Raw genomic sequence first — 13,892 nt, 5'->3', positions numbered from 1 at the left:
ATCTGTAGTGTTAATAATATTTTTTCATGCTTAAAATGAAAATGCCCTTTTGAAATGCATAACTGACTTACGTTGACTATTTTTTCTCTTAATTTGCTTCTCTTTTGTTGAAAAGCTGAACTGAACCTGAAAACATGTTTCCATATTTCCCTTTCTCAATTGCTTTAAGCTACATGGTCTACAAAGTACTAGAATAGTCTCTGATGCCAAGATTTTAAAAAATTTTAGCTTGATTGCACAAATATTGCATCCCCTCGCTTTCCACAGCCTCATAGTCATTGAATGATATGTTAATAGTACTGTTATTCTGAGAAATCTGATTTTATCTGGTCTCAGGGTAATAGGCTTTTCAGTAAGTTGAAATTATAAAAAATGTCTTCTCAGCTACAGTACCAATGTCTGAAGAGTCACCATGAATTCTGGAAGAGGGAAAGAAAAATGGAAACATGTCAGGACATGGCTTGAAGCACTTGAGAAATTTCTGTCTTGTGTTACCAATGCATATTGTGTTTTAGAAGTTTCTAAAGGCAAATGCCTACTCAGTTGGTGGCAGAATAGCAGAAAGCTCTTCCTAGCAGAGTAGGAGGAGAGAGGAGAGGTGACTGCTCAGTGCCTTCATCAGCTGGCAAGTGTGTGGAGGCACTTTTATGTAAAAAATATGGTGTAGGGACATTAAATGTGCCCAGTACTTCCTCATGCATTTATCCACAGAAGACCTCCAACCTTTTTAATGAACTTTCATGTATTGTTATGGCATATTATCAATTTTGAAGCTGCTCTACATGTGTTGTTAATATGCTATGGTATTTGTAATTGCATACGACCTCCTGTGACATTAGAAATTTGACTGTCCATCCCAAAAGACATGCACATGTTTTATGAAGAGTGTGCTTCAATAAACCTTTTAACCAAGAACATATGCTCAATAAACAAAAAGCTTTTATTAATTTCATACATGGCAAGACAACCTCAACCCTGAGCCAAGCAAACCATTGCACAGCTTACTAAAAGTAAGTGTGTAACGGTATGTGTGTAAAGAATGGTAGGTATATGCTGGGTGACCATAACTGGTCTCCTAGTCTTGGGGCCGGGACTAGTGAGACAACTGTCCCACCCCTCAGCTCTGCACAGCATTGCAAGGGATTCCCTGTACTGGCGCAGCAGCTGTGGAGGAACAGGAGCAAAAGGGTGCTGTGGTCACGTTCTGCATCTTTCTTTCATGTCCTTTTCCTTGCATAGTCGTTGAATAGATATTCTCTCGACAGCTTTTCAGTCACCCTCCAGTTCTTTTGGTTCTCATCCTGTAGTGTGTGTCTTGTCTTGCAGTCTTTTAGTCATGTTTGCCATCTCCTGGGAATGGCTCATGAGATCAACAAGCGTTTCTATATAGGCCATGCCCAGGCAGGGGTTACCAGAACAGAGAAACCACACAGTTACATGGCACAACAATGTTAGCCAACTGCCAGCATAGATAAAAAGTCATTTTCCCTTAATTTTTTTCAGTTTTGGAATTTAATTTCTTTTTGCTCTTGCCATTGTGGGGAGTGCCTGAAAATGGAAAGGCATTTTTCCAGTTAAATCTCCTGGCAAACTTCTTGCACCATTGTTATGTGCCCTAATTCAACACTCCTTTGTCAGATGAGTTCATCTGGAGATGTTTTGATGATGATGGTTAGATTACATTATCCTTACTTCTTTGTACAGATCTAATGCAATTCACTGGTTTTGTCATTACATCTGGTGCATTTCAGGAGCATGGGTTTTTTTTCCACACATATGGCTTGCTGCTCTTGATATATTTTAGCATCCTGTGATTGCTGGGAGGAAGCCCATGGGGAGGCATATCTCCATGGAAAGGCCGCTCAACAAGTTGTTATGATAGAGTTTGATTCTCCATAATTTCTTCCAAGAGCTCTTTAGCATATGCCATCAACATTCAGTGAAAAGTGTGACATTCCCCCCAGGCTGTGCCAGAACAGTGTGATTAGGCAGGCCAAGCCTGGTACAAGCTGAGGCCTTGTGGGATGGCATAAGCAGGAATAATTGCAGCAGCAGTTGCTCAATCTTGGATATACATCAGCATGACATTTTAACTTATTTTGCTTTGAACTCCTAACAAAGTGGCAAAGTTCTTTCCAGTTCTTTTGAGAAAAAATATGGGTTAACCTGGAAAAAAAACAGGCAATAACAGTAAAAGACTTTTTTTTTTTTTTTTTTTTTTGTTAATATTCTTATTATAACATATATAAAGAAAACTAATTTGTCCAAATAAAATAAGCAGCTTGTTTCCACTATTCCGGAAGTAATTTTAAGCAGTGACAATAATAATGCCTCTACTTGATGTTGCTAACACTTCCCTGTTTTCTTCCTTCCTATATTTTGCCTGCCTAAGACTAATTAAAAGAAAAGGAGAAATCTTCAGCATTTCTGGGGATATCACTCACACACGAAAAGCAATACGCTTCCCTCCAGTTTTAGGAAAACCAAAATATTTTAGTTAAAATATGGTATTTTAAAGTAAAGTAATTCAAAAATTTATTCTGAGAAAGATACCAGCCTTTCTGAGGATGAGGTGAATGGAAAACAAATGTCTTTTCCTTCACAAAAAATTCTTAAGACTAGTTTTTTAAATAGAGAAAAAAACCTCTATGTTTTATTCACTTGGCGGTGAATTAGGTTGGTGCTAATTTCCACTGAAACATACCAAATTTTGGACTTAAGATGACTTGTATGCCCTTTAGAGGCTTTTAAAAAATTGCCAGCTAATTCTCCAAACACCTTTGTGTAAGGAGTATGGCCTATTCCCTCCTGGCAGGCTGTGTATACTTGAGCTCCACCAAATGGCTGAACAGTCTCCATCCCATGCCTGAAAACTAAGCAAGATCATTCTTGCCCTTCTCATGGAGCTTCTCAAACACTTGTGATGTTTGACAGCAGTGTAGGTGTCCCCATCCCTCCTCAGCAGGCAGCAGGTGACCACCAAAAGCAACCTACTACTTGTAACACTAGTTCCATCAAGCAACAAAGGCACGTTCAGTTACTGTGCCTCTGTAGATCCGAACTGCGCTGATTGCCTTTGCGGCAGCTCAGCTAGTTCCACATGAAAACGTTTGTCTTTTTCAATGTTCAAGTTCAAATGTCATGGTTAAATCAGATTTTTTTTTTTTTTCCTAAAGGCTTCTGATCATTGTCTTTTAATTCCAGTGTGATGAACTGGTTCCAGTTCATATTCTATCCTGTGCACAGATCAGCTCTCATTCAGTTCTTAGTGCAACCAGAAGCTATTTATTACCTATGTGTATTAACACAACTACAGCTGACATATATAGTCAGACAGCTGGCTGGTGACTGAACAGCCAGCCTGTGCCTAAGGAAAGCAGATGTTTCTGTATCCAGGAAAACGTGTGGTTTCATGCTGGTTCAATACAGCAAATCAACACGTCAGTCAGCCACTCACTTGATAACAGTAAACAGTTAAATTCAATGGGACTGATGAGAATTATATTAAAAGCATTATATAGAAACACATATATTTAAGATATGTTTAGTTGCCTGCATATTTGTAAAAGTACATGCTACATTGACATGTAATACAGGTATGCAGAATGTGTTCCTAAGAGAACTAAAATTTGTCCTGGGTATGCACTAGTTTAAGTGCTCATTCTAGTTTTAGAAATTTCATTTTAGTCCATGCGAATTCATATTCCACTTGTTATTTCAGTTAGACATTTTTAGAGTTTCTATAAAGATGTAAGTAGACATTTGCTGAGTTTTAAAAGTATGTAAGTTCTGCACGCTTGCCAATATGCAGAACTTCTAAGTTATGGGACCTGACATATGGCGTAGCACAAGCAAGGTTGCTTCCCTACTGTCACTGACATCAAGTGAAAATGTTCTCAGTTTGTTCTTTTTCTTTATGTAGGTAAGCACTTCAGCTATAGTTGTCCTCTTGTTCCACCAGAATCATGTTGATCTTATTCTAATTCTCTTAACAAAAGCCACAAATTTTGATTTTAGCACTAGTTAATGGTAATGATACTTCTAACTTGAATAAATGTATGTGGATCTTCAAGAGAACTGCAAATGCCACATTTCTGAAACAGACTCTAGACACAACAACTCCCAAATATCAAGTCCCTGTCTCCCACCATGGAGGAGATACAAATTAAAGAAAATGTTGCCAGAATATCCCCAAGAAGATGCCATGTCCCTTTCTCCTCCCATAGTCCATGCCAAGTCTCAGCAGGCTGTTGAGGTGTGCTGGTTTTGGACAAGGCTTGTAAGCTCATTCTGAGGGACAGCGCAGCTGATAGGGAGATGATGGAAGAAAGCCACAGATCCCACCACTGTGACCCGAGAGAAGGCTTAGGAGGGAGGGCTTCCTGGCTCTGCTCAGGCACTGAAGCTAAGCCAAGCCTCTGGGGACAGCTCTTGGCAGCCCTGCTTCACATAGGAGGAAATCTGATTACAGGGGACAATGTGATTTTAAAGCTACTACTCCAGAGATGTGATTTTTGGTTCACATGCTTCCTCTTTCCTGTTCCTTTCCACTCACCTCACCTTTGCTACAAGTCTTTGAGAGTTAGTGAAAGGAATTAGGCAATCAGCCTTACCCAGGGTTCAGCAGCATGGTTGCAAGGAATATAGGGTATCAGTGTAGGGTAAAGAGCTTCTGTGATAGTTGGAGCAATTTATGATTCCCAAATGGACAGCAGGATGGATGGTGTTTCTGAACACTCTCATGAGACACATCAGGAGCACATCAAACAAAATAGCAATCTAAACAGTCCATGTAAGCTTGACACCCTTAGCTACAGCCAATCCTTCAGGCAGGCATTCTCAGCAGCTCCAGAAAATGAGCAACCAGAAAGAAATCAAATGGTTGAAATACCAAACACAGAGATTTCTACTTCCTGTACGAAGTCAGAGTAGCCTGGAAAAACAGAGATAAACAATTTTATGGCCCCTCCATTACCACTACTTGTATACCAAGCTTGCAAACACAAAAATGCTGAAACAGAAGAATAACCAAAGCTGCTTATAACATAAGTAAGAACAATGTTAAACTATTCCTAAAAGAATACTGCCAGGGGTGAAATAAAATAATAACGTTTCAATAGCAGAGTAATAAAATCAGTGTGGCCCATGTTGTTTAAGGTCATGCCAGGAATATGTCAGCCTCGCAGACTGTGAAGTCAGAAATGCTTCCTCACCGGTACAGCTTGCTTTGTGCACCAAGGCACAAGTACGGGCTGTGCCATGAAGCACAGCTGCTAATAACAAGGTCTTGCAGGGCTGGTGATGCACACTTCCTTCGTTTTAGTTCCCTGTGGTCTATTTTAAGCAAGTAGCTCATACTATTGTAGTGTTCAAGAAACTCATAGTCCTGAACAAACTAGCCTTCTTACAAACCAGGGAATCGTGACTTAATAGAGTGCTATAATTGCCCTTTCACAAATCAGGGGCTGAGGAAAAAAGTGATTGAATAACTTTTTCAAAACTACTTGGGGAATTTCTGGCAGATCTGAGAAGTGAATATAGATCTCCCCAGCGCTGGGCAGAATATTGAACCATTCTTTCTCTTGCTAAACTTCTATTGTCTGCTCAAGCATATACTTAGGACAACAGCAAAGTCTGAAGAAACAATATGAGAAAATACATGTCCCCGGGCTCTTCTCTCAAATGGTCCTGATTAAATCTAACATGAAATGGTAGCCAATGACTAGTATAACATTCCCTTGAAATCCAAGAAAAGGCCATATCCAACATTTCTGAAGTCAAGAGAAGTCTTTCCAAGTAATCTGAATGAATTTTCTATGAATTTACAGGGGTAGGGAGGAGTTATGTAGCAAACAGAGATTAAATGCACGTTAAACAGATGCTATGCTGATTAAAATATGAAAACTACAGACATGTACATTAAAAAAAAGCCATAGTGTTTGGTGTGAGTTCAAAAAACAGTTCTTTTGGCTACATCATGTTACCTGGTAATCCTGTACTCAGCTCTTCATACCAGGTACTTCAAACATTCTGCTTGGATTCATGAACATATCTAACCACATGTTCAGTGCACAGATGCTCTGCCCACATGTCACACACCTTTCCTTCCTCACATTTACTCCTCAAAGATCTAGCAGCCACTGCTCTCTGCTCAACCCCACTTGTGTCTTCCCTCCAGTTCCTGCTGGCACTTCAGATGCCAGATTGTAGATCTTCAGCTGTAATGACAGAAATCTAGTTGTTTTTCCAGATTTTTGTATCAAGGTAACACAAGGGTCTGAGTGCCTTTTATTATCCAGATGGTGTGTTACCCAGATTCTTACTATAACGGCCAGACACAACTGATTCTCATTCTGCATGACAGTTTCATCATGATCTATCCACTGCTTATTATATTGACAGAAGTGAAAGTTAATAGAAATTGGCAAGGCTTTTAGAAGTTGCAGCACAGCAACATGTGGTGTCCTGTTACTAGATCAGTGCCAAATAGTAAATGAGCCAAAATTAAAACAAACTGTGAGGATAACAAAATACACCAAGAAACAATTAGAGGTATAATCAAGAATATCAGCTTTTAGCAGACCAAGACAAATAAGACTGTTTTTCCAGCTTCTACACTGCACAACCTTTACTGTCACCCCTGCCCTGTTTAAATTAAACACATTCAATTATTTACAAGTAGGTATATAGCCATAAGCATGCAACAATCCACCTGATTACTTGATCACATAACCTGTCTTAAATAATTTAATATCTTTACTGTTGCTGCAAATCTAATTGAACTGTTCAATGCAGTATGTGAAAAGCTGAACTCTAGAGGCTGGGCTGGTAAGTGTACGTGTTAGTAGTTGTGTTGGTGGCTTTGTGCCTCTATTTATTTTCCCTGGCTTCTGCTGGAGAAACTCATCTATGTTCCATATGACAACTGGAGGTGGTTGGGAATTGTTACCGTGCCACAGTCTTCTGGAGAACACTTTATTTCTAGGCTGTATCCTGACTTCTTGAATGGCCAAAGAAGTGAACAATGTTTCTGGCATGAGCTTCATAAACTCATGCTTACAATCAGAACAGGAATGGATTTAATAGATCTGGCAATTGCTTCTTCTTGCTTCTCATAGACTCACTCATTTCAAGGCCAGGAAGAACCTAATTCACCTTAGCTGAGTACTAGACAGAAGCCACTTTCTTTTATCCAGCTACTCATGTGCTGAACTCAGTAATTATATCCACCTGAAGTGTACCCTCTGGAAGGACAGCCAGTCTTACTTGGAAAGCATTAAGGAATGGAGAACCAACTGCTCCTCTTTGAAAGCTTATTCTGTGATAGTTGCCTCCAGCTTTAACTTTTTTTTTTTTTTAATTGAAGTTGGGTGTTTTTTAATTCCAGATATTGGGTTTTGTTACACATTTTTCTGATAAGCTAAAGAGCCAAGTATTTTATCTCTGTGAAGGTACTTTCACTTGTATAAAGTCACCTCTCAATCTTAAAAACCAAGTAACCTTAAAATATTGTTGCATGATTTTTTTTCAGTCCTAGAATCATTTTATAGCTAATTTCAGCACTTTTGGAAACATCTTTTGTAATAAAATCAATGACAGATTTGGAAACAGAATTCCCTTTGTAACTGGCACCATCACTTGTAAATACCACATGGATTTAAAAGTACCTAGAGTAACTCAGAGGAGAGTGGAAGAGTTGAGAAAGTGAAAACAGAACTCTGCTCTCTTTTATGTGAGGTCAGGAAATGAAGGTCCTCATCTTACAAGACATCCCATTAGGTCTCACCAAGAAAAGGCAAATGTGTTTGAAACAGTCATTTACATTTACTTTAGAGAAATAAGTGAGGTGCTTGTGTTACGTAGTTTGTGAAGAGTAAGCTTGCAAAAAATGGTAAGCCAAAAATCAGCAAGGAGCTATCCTGCCGCATAGGAGGGAAGATATCCAGGTTCCAAGAGTCAGCTTGACAGCTTGGACCTCAGTGGCTCTGCAGAAGTCAAGGCTGTTATGACAAATACCCATAATTATTATACTTTTCTTGCTCAGATATATGGTTCAAGAAGAAATTTCCCTTTCACTATTTGCACTCTGCTGATTTGAATTACTAAACTGTCAATTGTCCTGCCTCCTTAAAAACATAACAAACAATAACATGTTGATTTTGTGACCATCAAATTTGTTTTAGAAACAATGTCTTCAGACTGGTGTAGAGCAATCTAGTCTTTCGTTAAAAATAAATACATTCTGGCAACTTTGGCTGCACCTACTGTGTTGAATTGGATGATGCCATGAATGGCACTAGAGGGCAACTGTTAAATTGCTAAAATGATCTTTGGCACAGTTTTGGCCTAAACCAAATAAATCTCAGCTGGGATTACAATGCATGCTTCAGAAGTTAGTGCTGGCAAGGGTCTGTTTCCTACAGACAGGGAACAGGAGTCTGCAGACTGCCTAGAGTATCATCACTGAAGATATGACCTGTTCCACCCCTCTCGGTGGACAGGTCATACTCCAAGCTATACTTTGAGACTGCAATTCACAGGCCAGTATTCTGAGCTGCTTCACTTATGCACTTGTCCTAATTAAACAACTTATATCAGTGGTACAATATTATCATCCTAACTTTATTGCAATTTTTACTTTAATTGAGGTTTGTTATAATGTCTTAAATATTAGGATAAAGAGATTAAATGAAGAGGTTAGCTTAGTTCAAGTCTTGTAATTCTGGCAGAGAATCCATCCAGTTACTGAAATAAATGTGTTAGCAACAATAGTAAATGGTTCATTGGTAAGTTCCCTGTCTCAGTTTAAAAGAAATTACCGCAGAATTTAACAGAATCACAGAACAGATAAGGTTGAAAGGGATTCCTGGAGGTCATCTGGTCCAACCCTCCTGTTCAGGGCAGGGTCACATAGAGCAGGCTGCCCAGGACCATGTCTGCATGACTTTTGAATATCTATGTCCACAGACTTTCTGGGCAACCTGTGCCAGTGCTCAATTGCCCTCACACTGAAAAAAAAAGTTTATTGATGTTCAGTCTCCTGTGCTTTAGTTTGTGCTCATTGCCTCTGATCCTGTCACTGGGCACCACTCAGAAATACCTGGCTCTGTCTTCTTTACCCTCTCCTTTCAGATATTAAATGCATTGATGAGATCTCCCCTGAGCCTTCTCTTCTCCAAGCCGAACAGCCCCAGCTCTCCTAGCCTTTTCTCATAGAAGAAGTGCTCTAATCCTCTCTAACCATTTCCATGGCCCTTCACTGCACTCTCTCCAGTACCTCCATCCCTTTCTTGTGAGACTGGGGAGCTGAGACCTGGAAACAGCACTTCAGGTGTTGCCTCACCAGTGCTGATTAGAGGAAGGATCACCACCCTCCACCCACTGGCAAAACTCCTCCTCACACAGCCCAGGACACAGGCAGCTGCCTTTGCAGCAAGGGCCCAGTTTAGAGCTGACTTGCATAAAGTACTGACAGGCAGAATGCTAATACTGCTGTGTTATCATAGTTCAGAGAGTTCAAGATACTATATAATACAAACAGACATTCATATAGAGATATGCATGACAATGGTCTTGTGTATCATACTGAATTACCCCAAGCAGCCCATTCTGTCTTTCTGTGAGGGCTTGGGCTGCCCTGGTTTAATGCAGGCTCCCAGTCACACAAAACAACCACTAGATGTTTAGCAGGGCACAGACCTAAGGTATTAATTAAATTTTTTGGTTTTGAACTTGCTAACCATTATAAGAGCTCAGAAACCAAAGCTTCTCTAATTTACATGGTTGGAAACACACCCTACACAGGAAACTGAGGCATAAATATGTATCTGCAGGACCTGGGTACTCAGAATTTAGCGCCCAGCTAACTCTGTATAAGGACACCAGCCCTATTCTGTCCAGGTGCTGTCCCCTTCCTGGACTCTCCATTTCCATGAAGGAGAAAACCAGTTGCATCAGCTGGAAGCTGTGACACACTCCAGGCAGGTCCTTGATTTTAACAGGAAAGGGCCTAGGATCTCCAGGAAAAGCATTTGCCCTACGATCAAGCAGAGCTGGAGTTTGCACAAGGTGGATGCGCTGCTGACTCAGAGCACCCACGCCACCCAGTCATAGGCTGGGCAGACAGCAGCAGTGGTACAGCGGCAACCCCTGCTGCCAGGATTCAGGTAAGGAAATGCAGCAGCATAGGGGCCACTCTAACTCTTTGTTACTTCCCTAGATGGCAAGTGAGGGGAAAAAAAATACCAAAAATCATTAACGACTGCGTTAATGGCATTCCTGACTGTTGGGCCTCATCTTACATCACTCATAACTTTGTCAGCTCTAACCATACAGTCTATGGTTTTCCAGGTTTGGAAAAGGTCAGCCGCAGTTCAACTGTTTCCGGAAAGAAAGTAACTAACCCCGTTAAAAAAAAAAAAAAAAAAAAAAAGACATTTTCTTTGGGCTACTCTAGCACCCCCAAGCTTTGGAGAATTCACATGAAATTGTCAGGAAGTGGCCTTTCCGTCTGGGACATGCCAAGCAAGAAGTCTTTGAAAATACGTGGTTTACTATGAGCAGGAGAAACATGTTAGAATTTATAGCTAATTTCCCAGGAGCTATTGTGTGCAAGGACAAAGTCTCAGCTTCTGGTGAGCACAGAAACTGCATCTCTGTGGTGTGCAGACTCAGTGCTTTATACCAGACACCAGATGAGGAAGATTCTCTCGTGCTCCTCAAGCTCCCCCTGCTTTTCATTTTGTGATTCTCTTGCTCAGCTTCAATGAGCTAACTCAGTTCAATTGAGTGTGTTTCCTCATCTTCTTGTAACATTTAATGGCCAGGATGTTTTAGTGCTAACAAGCTAGAACAGGTGGGGCAGTGTGGGTGTAAATGTGTCTTTCTTCGCTGCTGAAAGAACTGTATTTTCAGGGATCAAAATATGAAAACCAGACATCACAACAAGAAAATAAAATAAGATGAACTAAAGTAGAGAACCGGGTGATCTTGTGGCTGATTTATATAGATGCTGTTCAAGAAAATCTGAAGTAAAAGGATTAAAATATTAAGTCTCTCTGTACTGTTTGTGGGCTTTTGTTCATTGTAACTTTTGTATTCAAAAGCTACAGTAACCATCCAAATACACTATTAAAAATAACTTGCTGCAAAACTCTGTGTGCACTAGTTTAAAGTTAATCCTGCAAGAGATTTATTCCTCCATCTTCACACATGCTGGAGTAATCTGCCCTGTCTTCCTCAAAACCTCTTCTCACATTTCCACCACTGTCAGGAGTACAAACAACAGCAGCAGCTTATTTATTAAATTTCACAAGCCAAGTTAATACACACTTTCGCAGTTCTAATTGTTTTGTGTTTTTTTGTTTGTTTGTTTGTTTGTTTTTACAGTTGCTTGCACAAGTCACAAAACAGACCTTTAGAAATATAGCCTTACTAACTAACATGTTGTTTGGTTCCTATTCTTTCTTTGCACCAACATCTTTGACTGAAATAAAATGAATAGAATTTTATCTGTTTTTAAATGTTTTAAATTCTACCTGTTGGATCTAACATGCAAAGTGACGGTCATGCTGCTTCTTATGTCAGTAAACGACTATTCCTGCTAAGTAGTAAAAGACTATTTGTGACTGAAAGGGACATGTCTATATCAGACTATTAATTCTGTGCTCTTGCAGCATTAAACATTACATAAGGATAGCACAATAGGAAGTGAACCATGAGGAAATGAACAGTTTCTTATTCAGTGCCAGATACATGTGATGTAAAACAAAGTGTCAACAGCAGCTGATGGCTCACAACTTTTCTTCAGTCTGACTACATTCATGTCAGCACTGGAAAGATATTTTTTCAAAATTTTACCAGTGCACATATAACTTCTGGCAGATCTAAGGAACTACCTTACACAACCGTTCATGTTACTAAGAGTTCTCATTCAAAACTTAATCCTGCAGCCCTTCCTAAAGATTACATGTGTGCAACTGCAAGGACTGCACACCTAATGCTACTCTTTACACCAAAGCTCCAGGTCCTTCTGGTAAAAGTGACAGACTTCGTCCTTCCACTGTGTGCTGATTCTGGATTAAACAAGCTCCCTCGGGTAACTACTGAAAGGTAACCACTCTGTTCTCACTCAGATCTACCAGAGAAGGGACATCTTCCGTGGGATCAGAGGGGGCACAGGCGTGTCAGAAGAAGGCAGGCTGCGCTTTGGGAATGCGACACTCCAGCCGTTCTGGGATTCTGCAGTGGGCCATACTGATTCTTGGTTACCTCTTGAACTCAGGGAAGAGACCTGCAGTAGTACAAAACAACCTTGATTTCCATCTGTAATTTTCTTCTGAAAAGCCTTTTTTTCCCAGATGATTCCTATTTGTACCTCTGACATACCTCATTTTGTATCTCCTGTACATTTTGTACAATTCAACTCTTCAGAGAGTTGGATTTTTCTCTTCAAAGATAAAATAAGCCAAGAGTCCTAAAGTTTTATCAGATGTGCAAACAGAGCTTAGACTGTAGGAAAAACCTTCTCCCTTCAAATTCAGCAGGCCTGCAAACACTTTACTGTTGAAGTGTTTTTTTCCCAACAAATACTCCCACTGAATTATTTACTGTTGAGACATAAAACAAGCATTCAGAATATCTGTAACTTACTGGAGGAGAAAAAGTCTGAATTAAATGGTCTGTGTTTTGTAGCTTGTTTGTGCTGGCTCAAGATTATTTCACAGCAAGATTCATTATTGTCTGGTGCTCCTTTGGGCTGGTGAAATGAACATCCACATATGTACCCATGGGAAAAATAAAGTTTGGTTTGAAGTAAAGTTTTGGTTATCCTATACAAACCACATTATTTTAGCACTGCATCTTGCTGCCTTCTCAAAACCTGATGATGTATACAAAGAATGCTTCTGCAGCACTGTTACTACCTTTTTCATCACCATCCCCGATGCAGTGCTTAGGCAAGAAGAATGAATTCTCAGGGGAAGATTTGCCCAGCAGTTGAACGTGATGAATAATCGTGCAGTCTTTGTCTCCAACAACAAACATAAATGCTGTGGTACTTAACTTAGAGGAGTGTCTGTCCACAGGAATTACCTCAGAGCTTTAACTTATAGAGCAAGAGTGGTATTCAGTTCTTCTGACACATTTGTCTAGACATCTTTTAGAGACAATGGAGAGAAACAGGCTTTTCTATGTTGTAATTAATTTATCTGTTTTATTACCTCTTTGGATGAGATGAATCTCACCTTAGAAGTGCCTCCTTCTCTCCATGGACTGGAAATGGTTTCTATGTGACTAGCTCACTTTTTAAACACTGTAAGAACTTCCACTCCCTTTGTCTTCCCCTGTAAACGAGTAGAACTGGGCCTCTTCTGTTTTAATTCAACCAACCAGGACGATCAGTAGGGGACTACCTGAAGCTACCAGTGCTGTGTTTGAGATCACAGCCCCCTCTAGTTCTTATGCTGTGACTCCTTTAAAGTTTAAGTTTGAATCTGAAGCATACTTTCAAAGTGATTCCCACAATCATCCCCAACTGACTACTGAGCTTTGTTTTGTTTCATGAAACAGGCACCTTTCTCCACTGATGGTTCATAGCCAGGAACTGTTTCTCAAACACAGATGCCCATGCCACTAGCTTCTGATCACCTGTACCATTTTATGGCTAGCATACCTGGCACACTTCTGGTCCAGATCAGCTAGCTCTCTTTTATACACAGCTGGGGGATGGCATGTGCCAGAGGCTGTCTCCAGCAGGCAGCTTGGAGGCAGACAGGCATCTTCTCTGGGGCAAGAGTGCTCTGGCAGGTGGCTGACAGCCATAATATGCCACACATCTCCAAGGCCAGACCTTTTTTACTAACTACAATGAACGTGACCTTAGCAACTACAAC

At 40.2% G+C, this 13,892-nt stretch overlaps 1 long non-coding RNA gene across 2 annotated transcripts in view; it reads left to right on the top strand.

The window, feature by feature from the left end:
- LOC135579092 (uncharacterized) overlaps nucleotides 1-12,266 on the top strand; it is a 36,826-nt gene extending 24,560 nt beyond the window's left edge. The window contains exon 3 of one of the 2 annotated variants that reach the window (XR_010471516.1): nucleotides 12,135-12,266. This is a non-coding gene — a long non-coding RNA (uncharacterized LOC135579092). The remainder of the gene's footprint in view (nucleotides 1-12,134) is intronic. The other variant, XR_010471517.1, reaches the window with a different exon arrangement.
- The last annotated feature ends 1,626 nt before the right edge of the window (nucleotides 12,267-13,892 follow it).

The sequence above is a fragment of the Columba livia genome, chromosome 3, assembly GCF_036013475.1.
Source record: "Columba livia isolate bColLiv1 breed racing homer chromosome 3, bColLiv1.pat.W.v2, whole genome shotgun sequence".
In the NCBI taxonomy this organism is placed as follows: Eukaryota; Metazoa; Chordata; class Aves; order Columbiformes; family Columbidae; genus Columba; species Columba livia.
The sequence above is the reverse complement of the archived record's forward strand: the minus strand, read 5'-3'. Positions and strand labels throughout refer to the sequence as shown.